General features: G+C 39.0%; 1 protein-coding gene and 1 long non-coding RNA gene across 2 annotated transcripts in view; both read left to right on the top strand.

Annotated features, from left to right (window-relative positions):
* The window catches only part of LOC128646833 (uncharacterized HIT-like protein Synpcc7942_1390), a 150,040-nt gene that overhangs the window by 39,862 nt on the left and 89,788 nt on the right, over positions 1–20,390 (top strand). The gene's annotated exons all lie outside the window — the stretch shown is intronic.
* Positions 5,370–6,684, top strand: LOC128648357 (uncharacterized). The gene is made up of 3 exons (XR_008400588.1): positions 5,370–5,965; positions 6,512–6,589; positions 6,673–6,684. It is a non-coding gene; the product is annotated as an uncharacterized LOC128648357 (long non-coding RNA).

The raw sequence follows: 20,390 nt of genomic DNA, 5'->3' as shown, positions 1-20,390 counted from the left end.
AAGTAAGGATGAATCCGTGGACTGGATACACCGTAAGAGAAAGAAATTTATCAGTTAAGCATAAATTCTGTTTTTGTGATTCAGATAGAGCATTACATTTTAATCAACTTTCTAATCAACTCCTATTATCATATTTTATTCTTTATCTTTTTATCTTTATTTGAAATTTCAGAATGTAAGTTTAGATGCCGGACCATTTTTGTTGAACAAAGTGGGTTGTTCTTGTAGATTGGTGGATAAATTCATCCACCAATAAAACAAAAGTGCTGTTCAGAGTTATGAACCAAAAAAAGCTTAGATGCATTTTTTCTTTTAAAAAGATGGCGAGAGAACAAAGAGAAATTGATAATAGGAGTAAATTATAAATTTGCTTAAAATTGCATGCTCTATCTGAATCATGAAAGAAACAAATTGGGTTCAGTGTCCCTTTAAATGCTCTATTTGTTTTAAGAATTTGGTTGTTGGTGTTCACTTTCCTTTTCTTTTTTTAAAAGGTCATATAATAATGAAATATGAAAATGTATACATTTACACAATTTAGACAGAAAATAATATATAATTGACTATCACATGTTAATGATGAATACTTAAATTATAATTATTGATTCATGTAACCTTTATTCTAATTGAGTTGTTTATCGAAAAGGTCAATATTATATATTAATTTACAAATAAAATATAAATGTTGAGTAAATTGAACCTTTAATAATAAGACTAGATAATATCTTACACCTGCATTGAATTTGAACATCAATCATTTGTAACATGTGAATCAAGTAATAACAAACACATTTATTCATAATTCAAAAATATTTTATTCATATTTTTTTTTAAATACATAAATAAATCAGGATAGACAGAATAAAACAAGTAAAAAAAATTACAATTAAAATAAAAAATCCAAACAGACATAATAAAGTAAATGTAATAAAAACCCTAATAAAATGAGCAAATTAAAACACCCTAATCTTTCTTTTTTTTGGGGTGATGGAGAGAGGGGGGAGGGTATCTCTCCCTTGTTACCCCTCTCCCAAAAGTTAAAAACAATTGACGATTAAAAATATGGTTGTTTTCATCTGCCCTCTCCCGCCACTGTAGTTCTCCCTGCTCTGTAGCTGCCCTGGCCCTATCTACTTTTAATCTATCCCTATCAAAGTTTAATCTGTAACTATCCCTCTGCCTTTCGTAAAAAAAATGTATCCCTCTCTAATTCTAATCTGGCGCTATCCCTCACACGTTCATATTGAAATCTTTCCCTCTCTAAATATATTCTACCTGATTCTATCCTCAACCTTTCCCTCTCTAAATCTAATCTTTCCCTATCTACTAAAATGCCCCTCTCTAATATCCGCCCCTATTGCTCAACAGATGATCTTAATGCCCCATGCAACTCATGGTGATCATCCCGGTACTGCCTGGCCAGATGTAACATTTCCAGAATTGCCTCATGATCATTGATGGGAGGCAGTTCGCAGCCAGGATCAGCAAGGCCATTAGCTGATGGAGCATGAGCAACAGGTGCAGGAGGGGCACCAGGGTCCAGAGCAGCTGGGTCTTCTGGGTCAGGAGGGGCAGAACAGATGAGAGCTTCCAAATCCGATGTCCCCTGGGAGATTCCCTGTTCCTGGGATTCTGGATATTGGGTCTCTCCTCCTCCTCCGTCATAACAGCTCTCATCTGTCAAAAACAACCGTCAATCTCCTCCGAAACATTAAGTGCACGTTCCATATCTAAAATGCAGAGGGTTAGTGTTAAAGTTCCTGCTCAAATTCTGGGGCTGATCCGGATTTCAAATTGCTCCAATGAAATTACGCCTACACCTTTATAAATGCAACAACAGCACACCTTGAGCATCTTGATAAAGGCCGAGGCCGAAACGCGTAGATTTGCCCCAAGCGTGCACTCCAACAACTTAAGTCTTCAACTGAGACCACCCAGGACAGAACAAGCAGAACAACCTGCTACTGGTGACTGTAATACACCGTGTACCACAAGATTTAAGCGGACATTCACCATACCTGAAGCTCCTGCAAACCTTGAGAAAGGTAAACAGCTCCAGCAACTTTAACAAAAATTCTTTTATACTATCCGATGATCTGAAACTCCTGCAAACCACTAAAAGGTAAACAGTTTTATAGATCAGTCACCAACAACTGAAACTCCAGCAAACCCTGGGAGGGTATATAGTTTCAGCAACAACAGACGCCTACAAAGACAATTGATCAAACGGTTCTAACAACGATACGGAGAACACTCCACTCAATTAGGCAACTAGAAACTCCAGCAAACCAATACCAAGTATACAGTTTCTATAACCTAAACGGAACCAAGTTACACCAACAACTGAAACTCCTGCAAACCCAGTTAAGGTATATAGTTTCAGCAACTTTACCATCAAGTGTCTGTTATCCTTATCTACAATCTCAATCTACAGGTTTCAAAGAATTTTAGTATAAATTACAGCGGAATATAATAGCCTTTATATAAAGGCTTGTCTGTTCCAACCAATCAGACACCTTGGAACTTGTTCATGTAAACTGTGAGTAATTATTTTTCCACTAAAAGTCACATCAAAAGATAAACGTAGATCATCAGATGAACATTTAAATCTACCTTCCACGATTTAAATAATTACTTTTATTTCGTTCATATCAAATGCTTTGAACACTATATTATGAAAATATGTCATTTTAACTTTAATTTTTGTTTGATGATATTTTAGTATTTTTATTTTCAAGGTAATAGAGCTCTTTACCATTAACTTGTTATCCAGTCAGAATATATCCATGTTTTTTTAATGCAACAATTAAATATTTTGTTTTTTAACCTCTTGTAGTCACACCTCCCTTATTTTCACCCATTTCAAAGTGCAATATAAATTGTGCAAAAGTCACAAACAAATACGAGAACCACACTTAAAGGTCACAAATATATATATATATTGCAATATATACAGCTCCCCTCACCTGTTTTTTACCCCATCAATCCCTCACAGTTGTTTGAAGGAACAACTGTTTATCAGGGTTGAACTGTCTCTATCCAATAGGTGCACTCACTCTAAATTGTTTTTCACTATTAAGTGCACGTTCCATATCTAAAGAAATGAGAAATTAAAAATATATTGTTATCCAACTTAATGTAAATTGAAAGATTAAATGCATATGATAAACATATATCTTCCCTGATTGCTATTGAGATAGAAAATGTAAGACACTGTATTTTAACATGAAAGATTTGTATAGTTAATGTTATCTTAAATGGATAAAAGAAATCAAAATGTTGATATATAATTTTTTAAAAAAAGGGCTTATTAAAGCTATATCATATTCTACATTGTATTAAAGTATTCACCGTGCAACAGCATTTTCAAGACAGCACTTTTCTTATTTGAACATTTTCAAAATCTATTTAGAATGTTTCTTAATCACTGACATGATTACAAGCCCCACTAATGCTGTGAGAAGCTTGAGTATTGACAATGCTGTTGCGCTGAGAATATCTTAGAGGCCTATTTATCTTAGGTCTGTTGGACATGATCCGACAGTGTGGATCAGGTCCGCCATACCTCGCTGAATGCCGAGAATGCCCCCTGCAGAGTCGCGGACAATGGCCCGTAAGCAGACGTGGGTCAATAAACACAATCATACTCGATTGGGGTGAATAGCGGCGAGGTTATGGAGCAGCGTTCTTTATACGGCTGCTTCATAACTGCAGTTTCTTGCAAGCCTGCAGGCTCGCCAGATACATGGTCCCTCCATCTCCATTTGTAGATTGATAAATGAGAGAGAGAGAGAGAGAGAGATTGTCTAAGTTAAACAAATATAACGTTAATGCTGGTGATAGAGCATGCAATTTGAATGAACTCTATTAAGGCCAAAATAAACTGTTCGCAATGCTTATATTATCTAAAATGTAGCCTTCGATGTTCTGTGTTTCTCACTTGATTATTGTTGTTGAAATCTAGACAAAAAATCGGCATGCAATATCCAGGTGATGATCCAAACCTGTGATTTATTGGAAGTTGAAAAGGACTGGCAATTCAAATATTTTCTTTCATCATTAAAGGGATAGTCTAGTGAGAAATAAACTTTCATGATTCAGATAGATCATGAAATTTTAAGCAACATTATAATTTAATCCTATTATCAATTCTTATTAGTTCTCTTGGTATCTTTATTTTAAAATAGATAGAAAGTAATATTAAGAGCAGGCTCATTTTTGTTTCAGCAAATGGATAGCGCTTGGTGATTGGATGTTTACATTTAGACACTAATCAGCAAGCGCTACCCAGGTGCTGAACCAAAAATGGTCTGGCTTTTAAGCTTACATTCCTGGTTTGCAAATAAAGATAACGTGAACAAAGAAAAATTGATGAGAGGAGTAAATTAGAATGTTTCTTCAAATTATATGCTCTATCTGAAACATGACATTTTAATGTTAACTATACTATCCCTTTAAGCTAGAGAATACAAAATTACATTTTAAAATAAATATAGTTCTATTTAATTTTATTTATTTACTCGGTATCTTTGGTTGAAGGAGCAACAATGCACTACTGTTTGCTGACTGAACACATTGGTGAGCCAATCACAATCGGTATATAAGTATATCTATCTATCTATCTATCTATCTATCTATCTATCTATCTATGCATGTATGCATAAACCAATCATCATCTATAACCTTGGTTCTTTATTACTACAGAGCTTTCAAAATTAAACTTTTAATCAAAAGTATAACAAGTGAATGATGCAAATTAATTAAAGGGACATAATACTCATATGCTAAATCACTTGAAACTGATGCAGTATAACTGTAAAAAGCTGACAGGAAAATCTCACCTGAGCATCTCTATGTAAAAAAGGAAGATATTTTACCTCACAATCTCCTCAGCTCAGCAGAATAAGTTCTGTGTAAAAAGTTACACTCAGCTGCTCCCAGCTGCAGGTAAAAAAAATTAAAAAATGAAGAAATGAACAGCAGCCAATCAGCATCAGCAGTGCTGAGGTCATGAACTCTTACTGTGATCTCATGAGATTTGACTTAACTCTCATGAGATTTCATAGTAAGCTTCCTTTACCTGATTGGTGAAATAATATGAGAGTTCACGATGCTCATCCCTTCAGTTGTCCCGGGACAGACATACTAATATGCTGCTTAGAAATCCTTTACAATGGGAGGTGGCTACTGAGGATTTTTTGAGGTAAAATATCTTTCTTTTTTTACATAGAGATGTTTAGGTGATATTTTCTAGTCAGCTTTTTACAGCTGTGCTGCATCACTTTCAAGTGTTTAAACATTTGGGTATTATGGCCCTTTAATATAAGTACATTTTCAATATGATCCTATCCACTGAATAAAGGTTTGTATTTCATGTCCCTCAAAAACAGTACAATAGTTACATTTCCGTATGTGTATCTAAAATAAATGTTTTATGTAAATGAGTAATATCTCATGAGAGATTATATAAACAATCTATGTAATTTCACATTAGTTTTTAATACAGTGATATTCTTCATTAATACAAATGTAACTTTCACATTGAGCTTTTGACAATCCTGATAATGTGAGCACACATAACATTCATGTTTGATCTTGTTTTTGTTACCTGAGGAGGAGATTGTAGATCTTGGAGGGGTCCCAAAGCCCTTCGGACCTCAGCTGTATAATGAAAATAGAATATACATAGTTAGAAATGTGAACAATCATACAAGTAATAACAATTTAATTAAAAGCAAAGTAATAATAAAAAAACATACCTGTAGAACGGCCAATGGTTGCTCCATCAGGGGGGCTGCATATAATGTCCGGGTGGGCATACAACTTTATATTTTTACAGATCTCAGTCGTCCCAGAGAAAGAATCCCCCGGTACATAAGGCCGGTTTCAATGGCAACACCGAGGAGCAACCTTGAGGGTCATCAAGAGCATTCAGGGACAGATGTGGAAGTCCCTGATATCCAAGGTAATTTTCAAGTATCATACTACGTTGGCGTTATTTCACATTACAATTGGTTTATTTTTACAGGTTCATTCAGGGTGCAGGTTAAAGGGACACTTAACACAAACATTTTCTTTCATGATTCTGATAGAGAATATAATTTTAAAAAAATATTACAATTTAGTTATAATATTCAATTTACTTCATTCTTTAGCTATCCTTTGTTGAAGAGATATCAATGTATATGGGTCAGCCAATTACACAAGGCTTCTATGATTAGCAAAAAATCAGCAACTACGGAGCATATCTAGATATGCTTTTCAGCAAAGTATAATAAAAGAATGAAACAAATTAGAAAATAGAAAAAATTTATAAAAATATTAAAAATTATATGCTCTTTCTACATCCTGAAAGAAAAAATGTGGGTTGCATGTCCATTTAATGTATTTATTTATATTATTTTTTAGAGGATTTTTCTATTAGTTTTTAATGAAGTATTTGGTGTATAATATAGGCCTTGTCATTGCTCATACTAATTTTTTTTTAATTATTGTGCGTAATCTCTGACAGACAACCAAGTACCGGGGGGTGCTTTGGAACCGCCTTTGTCACCAGCGGTAGTTCAAGAGGAGGTGGCTAGAGTGGAATGTAAGTAAAAAGAATAGAATGTTTTACAAATTGTATCTTGATATAGAATTTATCTAACATATGTTCTTTTGGTCTTTTTCTAGATCAAGATCAGGGCACACAAACTGACCCATTCCTAGTCGAGATCTTTGAGGAGCTTGCCCAGGGCCTCAAAATCTTTTCAAGGGCTGTGCGGGCCCTTCAGGAGGCCATGCATAGCTTCGAACATTGATTTCTCTTTATCTTTTTGAAATAAATATATATTTAATCTAAATTATTGTGTCGCTGTATTCATTTAAATATTAAAGTGATGGTAAATTGAGGGCAATGTGAAGATAAAATCGTATTACTTAAGTCTCTATCACCAAAATCGCTAGGTTTTTTTTATTTAAAATTCAATTTTTTTTTTTTAAATAATATTTTACTTACTGAGCGTTATCGCTCCTTGCTCCGCCCCCAGTATTACTTCCTGATCTGTGTATGAGTTGTAGTAGAGAGCGGAACAACCCTCTCTCTACGTCATTATATAAGGAATATTGTTCAACTATTCACTTTGCGCATGCGTTAATTGCTTAATACATGTTTTCAGACGATCAGTCTGAGATCTAACATGCAGCGCATGCGCATAGCTTACGAGGGGCATGTTAGTGTGTTTTACAGTCCCCGACTGGCCAGGATTCTGATTGCAAGTTGAAAACACGTGATTTTTAAAATCTATGGCGGCGATTGTACAGGTGGAGGAACGGAGCTGAAATGGAAGCATCTAAAAAGTAAATATTTACAAATACTGACAGTTTTCAGCGTTTTGGTGAATGAAAGTGCATTTTTTTTTTTGTTATTTATACTATCGCATGTTGAAGTTTGCAATACTTTACCATCACTTTAATTTCAAGTGACATGAAGACAAAATATATATTGAAATTTGTATAAATAGCATGCAATGTGGTAAATTATATTTCTTTCATGTAATTGGCAAGAGTCCATGAGCTAGTGACATATGGGATATACAATCCTACCAGGAGGGGCAAAGTTTCCCAAACCTCAAAAAGGCCTATAAATACACCCCTCACCACACCCACAATTCAGTTTTACAAACTTTGCCTATGGAGGTGGTGAAGTAAGTTTGTGCTAAGATTTCTACGTTGATATGCGCTTCTCAGCATTTTGAAGCCCAATTCCTCTCAGAGTACAGCGAATGTCAGAGGGACATAGAGAGTATTACCTATTGAATGCAATGATTTTCCTAACGGGGGTCTTTTTTTCATGGGTTCCCTGTTATCGGTCGTAGATATTCATCTCATACCTCCCTTTTCAGATCGACGATATACTCTCATATACCATTACCTCTACTGATAAATATTTCAGTACTGGTTAGGCTATCTGCTATATGTGGATGGGTGTCTTTGGGTAAGTATGTTTTTATTTCTTAAGACACCTCAGCTATGGTTTGGCACTTTATGCATTTATATAAAGTTCTAAATATATGTATTGTACTTATATTTGCCATGAGTCAGGTTCATGTATTTCCTTTTGCAGATCGTCAGTTTCATATTTGGGAAAGTTAATATTGAGATATTTTTCTTACCTGGGGTTTAGTCTTTTTTTCAATTGACTACTTGTTCAAATTGCAGGCTGTCTTAGGCTCGCAGGTGCGCTTAATGCTACACTTTATTGCGTCATTCTTGGCGCAAAATTTTTTTTGCCGTGAAAGGCACGTCCGTTGACGCAAGTTCGTCATTTCCGGCGTCATACTTGATGCAGGGGTTCACACAGGGTTGTGTTACTAGTGACGCGAGTGTGTCATTTCCGGACATGGTTGGCGCCAAAAAAAATTTCAGTTACGTTGTGCGTCATACTTGCAGCCCAATTTTTTCATTATTTATTGTCCCATTGCTTTTGCCTCTTGCTCTTTGCTATGTCAGAGGGCTATGCTATTTGCTTTTTTTCCCATTCCTGAAACGGTCATATAAGGAAATTGATAATTTGGCTTTATATGTTGTTTTTTCTTTTACATTTTGCAAGATGTCTCAATCTGATCCTGCCTCAGAAGTATCTGCTGGAACTTTGCTGCCTGACATCGGTTCTACCAAAGCTAAGTGCATTTGTTGTAAAATTGTGGAGATTATATCTCCAAATGTCATTTGTAATAGTTGTCATGATATACTTTTACATGCAGATACAGTTTCCATCTGTAATAGTACATTGCCGGTTGCAGTTCCAACTTCTAATGTACATGATATACCTATGAATTTTAAAGAATTTGTTACTGATTCTATTCAGAAGGCTTTGTCTGCATTTCCACCTTCTAATAAGCGTAAGAGGTCTTTTAAAACTTCTGATAAAGTTGATGAAATTTCAATTGACCGACAGCATAATGAATTATCCACCTCTGATGAGAAGATCCTTCCTCAGACATTGACACTGACAAATCTACTTATTTATTTAAAATAGAGTATATGTGTTCTTTGTTAAAAGAAGTGTTAATTTCTTTGGATATTGAGGAAGCTAGTCCTCTGGATATTAAGACCAGTAAACGTTTAAATGCTGTTTTTAAACCTACTGTGGTTACTCCAGAGGTTTTTCCTATTCCTGATGCTATTTCTGACATGATTTCTAAGGAATGCAATAAGCCAGGTCCTTCTGCAAGGTTTAAAAAATTGTATCCTTTACCAGCAATTGCAATAGAGTTTTGGGAAAAGATCCCCAAAGTTTATGGGGCTATTTCTACTCTTGCTAAACTAACCACTATTCCTATGGAACATAGTACTTCCTTTAAAGGTCCTTTAGATACGAAGATTGAATCTGATCTAAGGAAAGCCTATTTATATTCAGGTCATCTTCTTAGGACTGCAATTACTTTGGCTGATGTTGCAGCTGCTTCAACTTTTTGGTTGGAGAATTTAGCGCAACAAGAATTGGATTCTGACATATCTAGCATTGTTCACTTACTGCAACATGCTAATCATTTTATTTGTGATGCCATTTTTGATATTATCAAAATTTATGTTAGATCCATGTCTTTAGCTATTTTAACTAGAAGAGCCTTGTGGCTTAAATCTTGGAATGCTGATATGACATCTAAGTCTAGATTGCTATCTCTTTCTTTCCAAGGTAATAATTTATTTGGGTCTCAGTTGGATTCTATTATTTCAACTGTTACTGGGGGGAAAAGAGTTTTTTTGCCTCAGGATAAAAAACCTAAGGGTAAATCTAAGGCTTCTAATCGTTTTCGTTCCTTTCGTCAAAATAAGGAACAAAAACCTAATCCTTCCCCCAAGGAATCTGTTTCCAATTGGAAGCCTTCCTCAAATTGGAATAAATCCAATCCTTTTAAGAAACCAAAGTCAGCCCCTAAGTCCGCATAAAGGTGCAGCCCTCATTCCAGCTCAGCTGGTAGGGGGCAGATTAAGGTTTTCCAAGGATGTCTGAATAAATTCTGTCCAAAATCAATGGATTCAGAGCATTGTCTCTCAGGGTTACCGAATTGGATTCAGAGTAAGACCTCCGGTGAGGAGATTTTTTCTCTCACACATCCCAGTAAATCCAGTAAAAGCTCAGGCTTTCCTGAAGTGTGTTTCAGATCTGGAGGTTTCAGGGGTAATCATGCCGGTTCCTTTTCAGGAACAAGGCCTGGGGTTTTATTCAAATCTATTCATTGTCCCAAAGAAAGAAAATTCATTCAGACCAGTTCTGGATCAGAAAATTTTGAATCGTTATGTAAGAGTACCAACTTTCAAGATGGTGACTATAAGGACTATTCTGCCTTTTGTTCAGCAAGGACATTATATGTCTACAATAGACTTGCAGGATGCTTACCTTCATATTCCGATTTATCCAGAACATTATCAGTTCCTGAGATTCTCTTTTCTAGACAAGCATTACCAATTTGTTGCTCTTTCATTTGGCCTAGCAACAGCTCCAAGAATCTTTTCAAAGGTTCTGTGTGCCCTACTCTCTGTAATCAGAGAACAGGGTATTGCGGTGTTTCCTTATTTGGACGATATCTTGGTACTAGCTCAGTATTTACGTTCTGCAGAATCTCACACGAATCAATTTGTGTTGTTTCTTCGAAAACATGGTTGGAGGATCAATTTACCAAAAAGTTTTTTGATTCCTCAGACAAGGGTCACCTTTTTAGGTTTCCAGATAGATTCAGTGTCCATGACTCCCTGCAGTGGCTATGTACATGGAAGTTTTAGGTCTCATGACTGCAGCATTGGACGCGATTCCTTTGGCTCGTTTTCACATGAGACCTCTCCAGCTTTGCTTGCTGAATCAATGGTGCAGGATTACACAAAGATATCACAATTAATATCCTTAAATCCCAATATTCGACACTCTCTGACGTGGTTAAATCACCAGCGTTTAGTTCAAGGGCCAACCTGGACTGTGATCACAACAGATGCGAGTCTTTCATGTTGGGGAGCTGTCTGGGGATCTCTGACAGCACATGGAGTTTTGAAATCTCAAGAGGCGAGATTACCAATCAATATTTTAGAACTCCATGCAATTCTCAGAGCTCTTCAGTTTTGGCCTCTGTTGAAGAGAGAACCGTTCATTTGTTTTCAGACAGACAATATCACAACAGTGGCATATGTCAATCATCAGGGTGGGACTCCCAGTCCCCAGCTATGAAAGAAGTATCTCGGATACTTGTTTGGGCGGAATCCAGCTCTTGTCTAATTTCTGCGGTTCATATCCCAGGTGTAGACAATTTGGAGGCGGATTATCTCAGCCGTCAGACTTTACATCCAGGGGAGTGGTCTCTCCATCCGGATGTGTTTTCTCAGATTGTTCAGACGTGGGGTCTTCCAGAAATAGATCTGATGGCCTCTCATCTAAACAAAAAACTTCCCAGATACATGTCCAGGTCCAGGGATTCTCAGGCGGAAGCAGTGGATGCGCTGACACTTCCTTGGTGTTATCAACCTGCTTATATCTTCCCGCCTCTAGTTCTTCTTCCAAGAGGGATCTCCAAGATCATCATGGAACAATTGTTTGTGTTACTGATGGCTCCAGCATGGCCCCACAGGTTTTGGTATACGGATTTTATTCGGATGTCCAGTTGCCAACCTTGGCCACTTCCGTTAAGGCCGGACCTACTGTCTCAAGGTCCGTTTTTCCATCAGGATCTCAAATCATTAAATTTGAAGGTATGGAAATTGAAAGCTTAGTATTAAGTCATAGAGATTTCTCTAACTCTGTAATTAATACTATTTTACAAGCTCGTAAATCTGTCTCTAGGAAGATTTATTATTGAGTTTGGAAGATTTACATTTCTTGGTGTTCTTCTCATAAACTCTCTTGACATTCTTTTAGAATTCCAAGAATTTTACAGTTTCTCCAGGATGGTTTGGATAGGGGTTTGTCTACAAGTTCATTGAAGGGACAAATCTCTACTCTTTCAGTTTTATTTCACAGAAAGATTGCTAAACTTCCTGATATTCACTGTTTTGTACAGGCTTTTGTTTGTATTAAGCCCATCATTAAATCAATTTCTCCTCCTTGGAGTCTTAATTTGGTTTTGAAGGTGTTACAGGCTCCTCCGTTTGAGCCTATGCATTCTTTGGACATTAAACTACTTTCTTGGAAAGTATTGTTCCTTTTGGCCATCTCTTCTGCTAGAAGAGTGTCTGAGCTATCTGCTCTTTCTTGTGAATCTCCTTTTCTGATTTTTTCATCAGGATAAGGCGGTTTTGCGGACTTCATTTGAATTTTTACCTAAGGTTTTGAATTCTAACAACATTAGTATAGAAAATTTTGTTCTTTCTTTGTGTCCAAATCCTAAGAAGCCTTTGGAAAGATCCTTACATTCTTTGGATGTGGTAAGAGCTTTGAAATATTATGTTGAAGCTACTAAAGATTTCAGAAAGACTTCTAGTCTATTTGTTATATTTTCTGGTCCTAGGAAAGGTCAGAAAGCCTATGCTATTTCCTTGGCCTCTTGGTTAAAGCTTTTGATTCTTCAAGCTTATTTGGAGTCGGGTCAAGCCCCGCCTCAGAGAATTACAGCTCAATCTACTAGATCAGTCTCCACGTCGTGGGCTTTTAAGAATGAAGCTTCAGTTGATCAGATTTGCAAAGCAGCGACTTGGTCCTCTTTGCATACATTTACTAAATTCTACCGTTTTGATGTATTTGCTTCTTCTGAAGCAATTTTTGGTAGAAAAGTTCTTCAGGCAGCTGTTTCAGTCTGATTCTTCTGCTGATGTTTTAAGTTTTTCTTTTCTTCATGAGAATAACTTATATTTTGGGTTGTGGATTATTTTTTCAGCATTTGGCTCAGGTTTATTTTTTTTTTTTTTTTATAATAATTTTTATTGAGGTTCAGAATGAGGCATACATGAAATATGAAAAGACAGAACACAATGATAATGAAATACAGGGAGAACATAGCGCAATTCTGTACCACAACATAGTAAATTACCAAAAAGTAAGTTTTAGAGCAAAGTATACATGTTAAATGCCTAATATTCTGTGTGCTCCCTAATTGACATGAGAGGCCACTCTTGGACCTCAGTTACAAGCTCACATTCATGGGCAGGGGGCTATTTCTAATGGAGAGACCACTTTTGGATCTCTAGATGCAAACCTCTTTTTTCTTTTTCTTTTCATGTTAAGTTTGATAAATAGTGATCTTTGAAATGTATAACTTATAACTGCAGAACAGACAAACAGAAGTAAATAAGGCATAGATATTCAGGATATGAAAGGGGATATTTGATAACGCTATGCGTATTAAAGATATAGGATGTATTCGCATTACTGGAGATCCCTGCTGTTACATGGGCGGAGAAGGGAGATCAAGCTATAGATAACAAACTAACGCTCGGGCTTCCCAGGCCATATGGAATGCTATGGTTTCCCAGGAGTTGAGGTGCCATTAGGATTTCGCTCAAGGCAAATAACATATTAACAAGCGCCTCAAACTGAGTAATATGATTGAACAGTATAAGAGTGACCAAATGCATACTCAGCAAGTGGTATCGCAAAATCAGGGTTTGGATTACTGAATATAACTATGGCTATATGGGATCTAGCTGCAATATTAACTCTCTCGTTCCCCACAATACACTCTCCCTTGTGTCAAACGGAACATACTTGCTAAATGCTTTTAGATTGTCACACAAGCAGGTCCAGCCTGCATTTGAAGCCACGACTATGTAAGAGAGAGTGTACTGCCTGACCCAGAGGAGTCCATACCATCCAAAATACCATTCAGATATCTTACTAAAGTTTAGGCTGAGCGCACTTAGAAACAAATAAAAAATTGTGGTGAGTGCATATGGTGATTATAATAAAGAGTTGGGGACTTAAAGCAAAGGGATGGGGACATGGGCAAAATACACTAAACTTCTAGGGCCACTTATCACTATATCAGGCTCTAAGATGTCATAGAAAGGCAAATGGTACAGTGAGCTGTTAACATAACCCATCATGCAAAAACTAACATGAGATCCATCATCTTTTCAAAGCTCAATTCACATACATGCTTAACATAATAAAAATAACAGGAAAAAAGAGAAAAACAAAACAATAAAGCAATAGCTTCCATGCTGCAGTTCAAGGGTAACATCTGCTAAATCCAAACACTGATATAATTTCAGGAGACTGTAACATATGTGAAAAAGAAGAAACAGTGAAGTAACGGTCTCCATGCTGCAATTAAAGGGTAACAGCTACATAAACCTAACATCTATGCATTTTCAGGAGACTGTAACATGTGCCATGGGGTGAAAATCATGCTTGCAAATAACTAACGCATCGCAAATAAGTGCTGTCATATCTTATCTAAAAGAGTCATCAGTTTTAGCTGCAATAGACCTCAGGCTATATTAAATAAGTAGCATTTGCGATCCTCTATGTGAATTCCTATAGCATATTGAAGTAGCAGCTCACAGACATGTTATCTCCATGCACTCCGCACCATGTCCCCTTTCATGATGCCAACGTCTGTAAATACAATTACTTTAGCCGTCCTCAGATAAAAAGGCCACAGGCTGTACCAGAGGATAACACTCGCCATCCCCTGCACCAATTAATGTCCCACGCTACAGTAGTAAGCACAGCCATATTACCTCCCAGTCAATCAGCCTCCTGGGTCCCAGACTGTGAACGAGTAAAACCGCAGCCACAATGGAAGCCCACATGAATTCACAGCGGACGCGGGTGGGGAGATGACAAGCAGTGCCGAATGTGAATAGTCCGAATATAACGCTCTGGACTGATGAGTGATGCACCGCTTATCCTCTCTGCTCAGCGACTCCACCGCCCACAGTTCTGTAGCTGCTGTGGGATAACCTGGGAGGAAGACAGTAGACCGGCTCACCCCCAACTCTGAATCGCCTTGTATCGGCTTCTTTTCTTTATTTCCAGCTCCTGCTGGTATGCTTAGGGCAGAGTGCTGACGCTGGGGCCCCAAAGCGCCATCACCTCCACTCCTCGCAATTAGAGGTGCCGGTTGGGAGAGCTCACTCAGAGAGCCACTATGTCTGTTCCTGGGTGCTATGCCAAGCTGAGCTTCTAGGGCGGCATACTGGACAGTAAACAAGTTCCACAGGTCCTCCCAGAAATTTAGAGGGGTCTCCATAGAAAAGGCTCATGAGTATCCACTACGCAAATAAAGAAAGCTCTGCCTGTTCACAATAGATATTGCGCTGATACACTTCAATGATAGATTAAGCTGCAGTGTCGTGTGAGGTAGCACTGCTCCTTAACGACAGGCCCATATAGGGTACCCGCCGGGGGGTCTAGGTGATGGTACCAATCCTCAACTGGAATAGGGAGCCCGGTTAGATTTGCAAGATCTCGTAGCCACGAGGTTGAAAAGATGGCCGCCACTTGTTTAGAGTCAGGATACAGCTCCGGTCCTAGCTTGGGGAAAGAACACCAAACAGTAGATATAGCCTACACCAGCTGCTGACTAAAGATCCAGGGTGTATTCCAAGGTTTTTTTAGGGTTCAACTCTGCGATAAGCAATATATAAAATTAGATAAATCTTGATCAGGACCAGAGCAACAGGATTATGCGACCATTCTTGTGCATGCCGGACTTCGCCCTCTGGCTCAGGTTTATTTTTATCCCTCCCTCTCTAGTGACTTGTGTTGAGTTCCACATCTTGGGTATTTGATATCCCATACGTCACTAGCTCATGGACTCTTGCCATTTACATGAAAGAAAACATAATTTCTTCTGTTATGTGTGATCAGTCCACGGGTCATCATTACTTCTGGGATATTATCTGCTCCCCTACAGGAAGTGCAAGAGGATTCACCCAGCAGAGTTGCTATATAGCTCCTCCCCTCTACGTCACCTCCAGTCATTCTCTTGCACCCAAAGACTAGATAGGAGGTGTGAGAGGACTATGGTGATTATACTTAGTTTTTAGAACTTCAATCAAGAGTTTGTTATTTTACAATAGCACCGGAGCGTGTTATTACCTCTCTGGCAGAGTTTGAAGAAGAATCTACCAGAGTTTTTCTTATGATTTTAACCGGAGTAGTTAAGATCATATTGCTGTTTCTCGGCCATCTGAGGGAGGTAAAAACTTCAGATCAGGGGACAGCGGGCAGTTGAATCTGCATTGAGGTATGTAGCAGTTTTTATTTTCTGAATGGAATTGATGAAAAAATCCTGCCATACCGTTATAATGAACATGTATGTATACTCTACACTTTAGTATTCTGGGGATGGTATTTCACCGGAATTACTCTGTAAAAGTACATTAAACCTTTTATTAGGTATTTTTCATGTTAAACGTTTTTGCTGGAATGTAGAATCGTTTGCATTAATGAGGTACTGAGTGAATAAGTATTTGGGCATTATTTTTCCACTTGGCCTTGTGTTAATTATGACAGTTTCGTTTCTCTCTCACTGCTGTGTGTGAGAGGGAGGGGCCGTTTTTGGCGCTCTTTGCTACGCATCAAAAATTTCCAGTCAGTTTTTCTGCATGATCCGGTTCATCTCTAACAGAACTCAGGGGTCTTCAAACTTCTTTGAAGGGAGGTAGATTCTCTCAGCAGAGCTGTGAGACTTATATAGTGACTGTGATTTAAAACGTTGCTCTGTAATTTTTATGTTTAAAATTTAATTAGTGTTATTTTACTAATGGGAACAAACCTTTGCTAAAAAGTTGTGTTGTTTGTTAAGAGTGATGCTATAACTGTTTTTCAGTTCATTATTTCAACTGTCATTTAATAGTTTAGTGCTTCTTGAGGCACAGTACGTTTTTATTAAATAAAATTGTAACCGAGTTGCATGTTTATTGCTAGTGTGTTAAACATGTCTGATTCAGAGGAAGATACCTGTGTCATTTGTTCCAATGCCAAGGTGGAGCCCAATAGAAATTTATGTACTAACTGTATTGATGCTACCTTAAATAAAAGCCAATCTGTACAAATTGAACAAATTTCACCAAACAGCGAGGGGAGAGTTATGCCGACTAACTCGCCTCACGTGTCAGTACCTGCATCTCCCGCCCGGGAGGTGCGTGATATTATGGCGCCTAGTACTTCTGGGCAGCCATTACAGATAACATTACAAGATATGGCTACTGTTATGACTGAAGTTTTGGCTAAATTACCAGAACTAAGAGGCAAGCGTGATCACTCTGGGGTGAGAACAGAGTGCGCTGATAATTCTAGGGCCATGTCTGATACTGCGTCACAGCTTGCAGAGCATGAGGACGGAGAGCTTCATTCTGTAGGTGACGGTTCTGATCCAAACAGATTGGATTCAGATATTTCAAATTTTAAATTTAAATTGGAAAACCTCCGTGTATTACTAGGGGAGGTCTTAGCAGCTCTCAACGATTGTAACGCTGTTGCAATACCAGAGAAAATGTGTAGGTTGGATAAATACTTTGCGGTACCGGCGAGTACTGACGTTTTTCCTATACCTAAGAGATTAACTGAAATTGTTACTAAGGAGTGGGATAGACCCGGTGTGCCGTTCTCACCCCCTCCAATATTTAGAAAGATGTTTCCAATAGACGCCACCACACGGGACTTATGGCAAACGGTCCCTAAGGTGGAGGGAGCAGTTTCTACTTTAGCTAAGCGTACCACTATCCCGGTGGAGGATAGCTGTGCTTTTTCAGATCCTATGGATAAAAAATTAGAGGGTTACCTTAAGAAAATGTTTGTTCAACAAGGTTTTATATTACAACCCCTTGCATGCATCGCGCCGATCACGGCTGCGGCAGCATTTTGGATTGAGTCTCTGGAAGAGAACCTTAGTTCAGCTACGCTGGACGACATTACGGACAGGCTTAGAGTCCTTAAACTAGCTAATTCATTCATTTCGGAGGCCGTAGTACATTTAACCAAACTTACGGCTAAGAATTCAGGATTCGCCATTCAGGCACGCAGGGCGCTGTGGCTAAAATCCTGGTCGGCTGATGTAACTTCTAAGTCCAAATTACTTAATATACCTTTCAAGGGGCAAACTTTATTTGGGCCCGGTTTGAAAGAAATTATTGCTGACATTACAGGAGGTAAGGGCCACGCTCTACCTCAAGACAAAGCCAAAGCTAAGGCTAGACAGTCTAATTTTCGTCCCTTTCGGAATTTCAAAGCAGGAGCAGCGCCAACTTCCACTGCGCCAAAACAGGGAGGAGCTGTTGCTCGTTACAGACAAGGCTGGAAGCCTAACCAGTCCTGGAACAAGGGCAAGCAGGCCAGTAAACCTGCTGCTGCCCCAAAGACAGCATGAACCGAGGGCCCCCGATCCGGGACCGGATCTAGTGGGGGGCAGACTCTCTCTCTTCGCCCAGGCTTGGGCAAGAGATGTCCAGGATCCCTGGGCGCTAGAGATCATATCTCAGGGATACCTTCTAGACTTCAAATTCTCTCCCCCAAGAGGGAGATTTCATCTGTCAAGGTTGTCAACAAACCAAATAAAGAAGGACGCGTTTCTACGCTGTGTACAAGATCTATTATTAATGGGAGTGATCCATCCGGTTCCGCGGTCGGAACAAGGACAAGGGTTTTACTCAAACCTGTTTGTGGTTCCCAAAAAAGAGGGAACTTTCAGGCCAATCTTGGATTTAAAGATCCTAAACAAATTCCTAAGAGTTCCATCGTTCAAAATGGAAACTATTCGGACAATCTTACCCATGATCCAAGAGGGTCAGTACATGACCACAGTGGATTTAAAGGATGCTTACCTTCACATACCGATTCACAAAGATCATTACCGGTATCTAAGGTTTGCCTTCTTAAACAGGCATTACCAGTTTGTAGCCCTTCCATTCGGATTGGCTACGGCTCCAAGAATCTTTACAAAGGTTCTGGGTGCCCTCCTGGCGGTACTAAGACCGCGAGGAATTTCGGTAGCTCCGTACCTAGACGACATTCTGATACAAGCTTCAAGCTTTCAAACTGCCAAGTCTCATACAGAGTTAGTTCTGGCATTTCTAAGGTCGCATGGATGGAAAGTGAACGAAAAGAAGAGTTCTCTCTTTCCTCTCACAAGAGTTCCATTCTTGGGGACTCTTATAGATTCTGTAGAAATGAAGATTTATCTGACAGAAGACAGATTAACAAAGCTTCTAAATGCATGCCGTGTCCTTCATTCCATTCAACTCCCGTCAGTAGCTCAATGCATGGAGGTGATCGGCTTAATGGTAGCAGCAATGGACATAGTTCCCTTTGCACGCCTACATCTCAGACCGCTGCAATTGTGCATGCTGAGTCAGTGGAATGGGGATTACTCAGATTTGTCCCCCACTCTGAATCTGGATCAAGAGACCAGAAACTCTCTTCTATGGTGGCTTTCTCGGCCACATCTGTCCAGGGGGATGCCGTTCAGCAGGCCGGACTGGACAATTGTAACAACAGACGCCAGCCTTCTAGGTTGGGGCGCTGTCTGGAATTCTCTGAAGGCTCAGGGACAATGGAGTCAGGAGGAAAGTCTCCTGCCAATAAACATTCTGGAATTGAGAGCAGTTCTCAATGCCCTTCTAGCTTGGCCCCAGTTAAAGACTCGGGGGTTCATCAGGTTTCAGTCGGACAACATCACGACTGTAGCTTACATCAACCATCAAGGAGGGACAAGAAGCTCCCTAGCAATGATAGAAGTATCAAAGATAATTCGCTGGGCAGAGTCTCACTCTTGCCACCTGTCAGCAATCCACATCCCGGGAGTGGAGAACTGGGAGGCGGATTTCTTGAGTCGCCAGACTCTTCATCCGGGGGAGTGGGAACTTCATCCGGAGGTCTTTGCCCAAATACTTCAACGTTGGGGCAAACCAGAGATAGATCTCATGGCGTCTCGCCAGAACGCCAAACTTCCTCGCTACGGATCCAGATCCAGGGATCCGGGAGCGGTTCTGATAGATGCTTTGACAGCACCTTGGAACTTCAGGATGGCTTATGTGTTTCCACCCTTCCCACTGCTTCCTCGATTGATTGCCAAAATCAAACAGGAGAGAGCATCAGTGATTCTAATAGCGCCTGCATGGCCGCGCAGGACTTGGTATGCAGATCTAGTGGACATGTCATCCTGTCCGCCTTGGTCTCTACCTCTAAGACAGGACCTTCTGATTCAGGGTCCATTCAAACATCAAAGTCTAACTTCTCTGAAGCTGACTGCTTGGAAATTGAACGCTTGATTTTATCAAAACGTGGTTTTTCTGAGTCGGTTATTGATACCCTGATACAGGCTAGGAAGCCTGTTACCAGAAAGATTTACCATAAAATATGGCGTAAATACCTATACTGGTGTGAATCCAAAGATTACTCCTGGAGTAAGGTTAGGATTCCTAGGATATTGTCTTTTCTACAAGAAGGTTTAGAAAAGGGTTTATCGGCTAGCTCATTA

Source organism: Bombina bombina, chromosome 2, assembly GCF_027579735.1.
Source record: "Bombina bombina isolate aBomBom1 chromosome 2, aBomBom1.pri, whole genome shotgun sequence".
Lineage (NCBI taxonomy): Eukaryota > Metazoa > Chordata > Amphibia > Anura > Bombinatoridae > Bombina > Bombina bombina.
The sequence above is the reverse complement of the archived record's forward strand: the minus strand, read 5'-3'. Positions and strand labels throughout refer to the sequence as shown.